Consider the following 6,000-nt stretch of genomic DNA (forward strand, 5'->3'; position numbering starts at 1 on the left):
AATGAAGCTACATTTGAATCTTCTTTCAAGTTTATGAAAATGTGGAGTTCACATGATAATTTTATAAATGTGATTAGTGTTGTGTGGAATGATCATATTTATGGGTCTCTTACTCATGTTCTTAGATTGAAGCTTAAAAGTTAAAAGCTAGACAGAAATATAGTAATAACTGTGTGGATTATAACATTCTTGAAGATTATATTCCCTCCTTGTTTGATAATCAAATGAATGTTTTCATGCATTTTTTATGCGAGCTCTTTGGTTTCTTCATTTTATTTTTTACTTTATGTAGTAGGAAAGAGTCAGGATCTTATCTACATACTTTCTTACTTTGCTTGATTTACTGTTTTTTTTTTCTTTTTCTGTAACTTCATTATGGAGTTTGAAATTGGAAATTTTATGTTCTTTTGAGTTTTATTATGCATATTTGTCAAATATGTGTCATTTAGAGTGTGTTTGGATGGGGTAATTGAGAAATTTTGAAGGATTTAGAATTCTAGGTAATTTAAATGATTCAATTAAATTGCTTTCATTCCTAAATATTATTGTTTGGATGGAGTAATAACAAAATTATTGTCATATTTTTGGGCAACTTTTGTAAATTTTAATTTTTTTGGGTCAAATTTGAAAAATGAAATTAGGGGTCAATTTACAAATTTCAAAAATTTTGAGGGGTCAAATTATAATTTTTGGAAAATTTTGAGGGGTCAATTTGCAAATGTTTATGAATTTATTTGGGTCAAATTGAAAATTTTGGAAAATTTGATGACCAAAATGCAAAATTTGAAAAATTATAACTTTGAAGAATTTTGAAATTCATAACTTTTAGACGTCATTTGAAATTCTCTAAATTTAACTTAAACAAAATACTTCATAAATTTCCAACATTTTAAGAATTCTTCAAATTATTACCCAAACAATGGAATTCACGTCAAAGTATTTGAATTCCATCAAAACATTACATTCCCTCAAAATTACCCCATCCATAGTTTTTTAAAGCCATTTCCATTTGTTTTTTTTCATTTTTTTTTATTTTTACTTTTTTTTTTTAACTTCATTGTGGAGTTTGAAATTAGAAATTTTATGTTCTTTTGAGTTTTATTATGCATATTGTCAAGTATGTGTCATTTATAGTTTTTTAAAGCCATTTCCATTTATTTTTCATAGACTCTTACAACAAGTTGAATTTATGGACTCTCCATGAGTCTATATAGACTAGCGCGAGTCCGACAACCTTATTTGTGACCATTATCAAGAACTACACATTCACCATTCAACCTTTCAATAGAAAATGCAAATATAATAGTGACATTCAAGAATGGTCATAACGAGTTATATATCTCAACTTATTTAATGTGTGTCTTGATGTTGTTTAATGATGTTGATCAACTAAGTTTCAACTAGTTTGAGAAAGCAGCCAAAATTAATTCTTTGGTTTTGATAAAGTGTTTGTATTCCATGGTTCTTGCGAAGGGAGAAAATATAACCAAGAAAGAGCCAATGAAAGATGGGGGAGAAAGGAATGATACCCATGTAGCAAAAATTCGAGTAAATTACGTACCCTGCAGTAAAATTCAGGTAAAATACTCTCTGTGATTTGGAAGCTGATTTATAACAACTGAGCTTTGGCATCAACGCCCTATGCCCACCTCACCTTTAACGGCGATAACGGACTAACAGACTAAAATGTCAAACATCAACAAAGTTGTGGAGGGAACTGCCAATTTGCAATTTTTCACTATCAATCAATTAATAACTTGATTGTCAAAGTCTTTGCAGATATACCATCATCCTTCATGAAATCTTAGTTTTCCTTAATCACACTATTTTCTTTCTCCGACCGTCAATTTAAGACCCCTTCGAATAAAAAAATTAAATAATTAATTTGGGAAAGAAAATAAAAATTAGAAAAGGAAAAGAGAAATTGAGGAGAGAGAAAAGTTTCATCAACTATTTTCTACTCAATTTCACTTCTCCTTTTCTATGGAACTCATTTCTCAATTTTTTTTTGAGGGATTTCTCAAATTTTTTAACACTCTCTACTTATTAATTTTTATTTTCTTTCCCTAAGAAATTGAGTAAAGATCCACTTGATATAAACCAATAAGAAAGTGAGTGTTTCATAAACCATTTTTCTCTCTGCTTATTGAACAAAAACCATAGATAGATGAGAGGAGAGTAAAAACAAAGAGAAATGATATTTGTTAATTATTTTTAAATAACTCTTTCTCATACTCTCGTTGAGTTCTTAGTCTTTTTTTTTTTCTCTATTGTTTTCGACCACTAGTTGTCTCAAAGGCCATGTTTGTCTCAAAACATGGTCCTATTTCGACCAATAAAAAAAGATAAAAACATGGTTGTCTCAAAGAAAGATGCTAATAACACCATCTTTTCAACGTTTACTCTAACGTTCATTCTCTTATCATGTAAAACTTATATAAAGTCTACACTCTACACGAGTTACATCCCTTAAAAAGTGAATGTTAATGTTGAAAATATACTTGTTATTTGAACAACCATTTTTTTTTGAACAATTTGCAGGACGACAAATGCAAGTATTGACATAAAAACCAAAACAACAAAGAGAAAAAGTAAAAATACAATGTGAGAACGAAAAAGAAAATTTACCAAATACAACATGTTGTTAGAGTAAAAGAAGAGGAGTGCTAGCAACACTCTCTCTAGCAGTCACTCTTTTATTGGGTGAAATCAATGTAGGACCTACACTTTGAAAATGGAACCGGACATACATTGATTTCATCCAATAAAGGAGTGAGTGAGAGTGAGTGTTGGAGAGAGTGTTCAAAAGAGAATGTTGCTATCATTCCTCCTATGTCGCCCAACAAAACTGAGAGAATTAAGGAGACAGTTGTCAAAGGTATCATTTCCCGTAAAACACATATCTATACCATCCAATCGCCTTCTTCTGCTTTGGTAAGTGCACAGAGAAAGAAAAGAGAAATCGGTTTGAGGGATCGACGTTGCCATATCACCGATCACTCATCGGAATCCGGCGAACTTCAGATCGCTTTTCTTGCTTCTCCGGTAAGTCCTTTGATCATTTTCACTTCCTAGGCCTGCAGTTTCCGATTCTTATTCTTTTCTTCTTTCGGTTATGAATCTGATTCTTGTTTTATTCTTTAATGCTAAGTTCTTGCTTTGGATTGTTGTTGTTCACTGGTTCAATTTTTTACTTAATTTAGGGTTTATGAATATAGGGTTTAGGGATTAATTTTTGGCTTAATAGCAGTTTTCGGCTCTAACTTTCACCAAGTTGCGATTTTGGTCAATAAGCAAAAAAAAAAACTACAAAACCGCCCCTAAGTTTTGCAACTGTAGCAGTTTAGGCCCCAGGCCAAAAAAATAAAATAAAAAAAAAACATGTGGCACCTCACTTAGGGTGCTACGTCAGCGTAGACCGAGTCAAAATTGGTTTGGGGACCAAAACTGCCACAGGTGCAAAACTTAAGGGGTGGTTTTGTAGTTTTTTTTCTTAGGGGCCAAAATCGCAACTTTGGGAAAGTTAGGGGGCTAAAACAGCTATTAAGCCTTAATTATTTAGGGATTAAGCTAGCACGCTTGTAAAATTGTTGGGGAAAAAAAGAAAGTGTTTAATTGGGCATTGTAATTACAGTAGATAGTTAAGTTTTCTTAGATCTCTGTTATTGTTTCTAAACACCGACTTCGCAGTTCCGTGTTGCAGTGAGTGGCACAATATGTGAGTAAATTGTACTTGTAATTCAAGCAAACGAGAATGATCATTATTAATTATCTATATTTCTAAACAATAATTGTTTTATAGCTAACTATAAAGTTTAAGTGTTTTTTATTCACTAAATCACACATTTTCTGTTGCATAATTGAAAGCATTTTCTTATCAAACACTGACACAGATGCTCTGTGAAATTGAAAATAGCAACAAGATTCAATGTTGCGTCGGTAATTATAAACTCAGATGGTATTTGTCCAATGTGAGTTTACATGTGTAATTTGTTGGTAGCAGAAATTTTGCAGCAAACTAAACAAAACTTTCTTTCTTTTCAAACTCTGTCCGTCTTTTATGAAGGACGCCCTGACTTAAGCTTCACTTTTGAACCTTGGTAGGAAGATATGCTAGCATATTTTTAAAAGATCATGGGTGATTCCAGTCTAATAGTGTTATATTTTGAGGGAGGTGTGAGTGTCACTTAGTCTAGCAATTAAGCAAGGTTTTTGGTCATTAAAAAACTAGAGGGGGTCTTTGTAAAGAGAACATAAGGGAGGTGGATGTAATTTAGCTTTATTATTATTGTTATGTTATTATTTTAGTTTTATGGTACACCAAATAAGTGTTTCAAAATGCTTTATTGATTTCTATGCTATTTGATTATTTATTTATGCTGTGGCTTGATGTTTTTTTGTGTAGAAATTTGCATCTAGGCCGTCTTTGGAGGCATTTTATTGTTGGTTATTATTTCATGGGAGGTGCGGAAGATGAAGAACCAGCTTTGAAAAGAACGAAATTGTCACCTAATAGTTCATCTTCTATGGAGCACGTTGTAGGCTCAACAAGTGACTTGATGGCTCCGCCCCGATCAGCCGAAGGGGACGACGAAGTTGTTGGCACAAAAGGGAGCTTAAAAAGAAGGGAGTTTGTAAGGATGATCACCAAAGCGATGTATTCTCTTGGTTACAAAAAGAGTGGGGAACACCTAGAGGAGGAGTCTGGCATACCTTTGAATTCGTCTGCGGTAAATCTGTTTATGCAGCAAGTACTTGGCGGTGATTGGGATGAAAGTCTAGCCACATTGAAACAAATTGGTATAGAAGATGAAAGCATCGTTAAGGCTGCCTCACTTTTAATATTGGAGCAGAAATTTTTTGAGCTTATTGATGGGGATAAGGTCATCGAGGCATTGAATACATTGAGGAATCAGATAACACAACTTTGTGTTGATAGTACTAGAATTCGTGAACTTTCGTCCTGCTTCATGTCACCCTCTGGCCAAGGTGGTTCTTCCGGGCGAGATTTTGTAAGGGCAAAAAATCGGTTGAAACTGCTGGAGGAGCTACAAAAACTGTTCCCCTCGACTGTAATGATACCTGAAAAGAGATTAGAACATCTAGTTGAACAAGCCCTCACCATGGAACGAGTAGCTTCCTTGTGTCGCAACGCGTTGGATAAGAAGATGTCGTCATGTTCAGATGACTTTGGACAAACTCAGATACCTACTAATCAAGCTTATACTTCTGTTGTTTCTGATGATAACGAATCGGTTAACTTGTCCAGAGCTGATTTTGGAAGATTTGTCAGTACTGCTGAAAGGGTGGACAAGCTAGAAGAAAAATACAAAATGTTATTGAGCATGCTTTCTGAACTCATAAGCCTATTTCGAACCCCTCCTCCTCAATAGATTTTAAATTATGTTTATGTTTTGATTTTTATCAAGGAATTTTGGATTTTATGACAATGTGGTCTTTAGTTTTACCCTCTATCAAAGAATTTTGGATTTTATGATATTGTGGTCTTTAGTTTTACGCTGTGAATTCTTGGTACTTGTAGAAAGGTGTAGTGCCCATACCGGATATGCGTACGGTACTTGTGAAACTCCATTTTTGTTCATTATTCTATTCTATTGTGGCTATTCCGTGTTGACGGTTTGTCCATACACTACTTGTTAGACTCTTACCGTTGTTGTTTTTATTTCTTTGTATCACCCGATTGGGTTGACATACACTTTGTGTGGTTGACTGAGTTAGGTTTATGTCCCCCAGTTAATTTTTGTATTTACTTTTTCCTTTTTCTAATAATATTCATGAGCACATGACATAGACTGAAATATGCAAGACATTCCAACTTTTAGACTGTTTTCTATTCCTTTTTATGTCTTTGGACTCTGGCCTTATCAAAAAGGAGATAAACTTAAAATGAATCAACTATATCAGTTTGAAAATAGAATTGTATTGAACCCCTATACTACCATTAGCTTATATGCTATTGTTAATGCTCTGAAATGTAAT

The 6,000-nt window shown here is 33.4% G+C and overlaps 1 pseudogene across 1 annotated transcript; it reads left to right on the top strand.

Moving 5' to 3' along the window:
• The first annotated feature begins 2,871 nt into the window (after window positions 1–2,871).
• Window positions 2,872–5,497, top strand: LOC146937667 (WD repeat-containing protein 26 homolog pseudogene; annotated as a pseudogene). The gene is made up of 2 exons (XR_015031007.1): window positions 2,872–3,045; window positions 4,406–5,497. The product of XR_015031007.1 is annotated as a WD repeat-containing protein 26 homolog pseudogene (transcript).
• The last annotated feature ends 503 nt before the right edge of the window (window positions 5,498–6,000 follow it).

The sequence above is a fragment of the Medicago sativa genome, chromosome 3, assembly GCF_051527215.1.
Source record: "Medicago sativa cultivar Bolivia chromosome 3, Bolivia_mono, whole genome shotgun sequence".
NCBI lineage: Eukaryota > Viridiplantae > Streptophyta > Magnoliopsida > Fabales > Fabaceae > Medicago > Medicago sativa.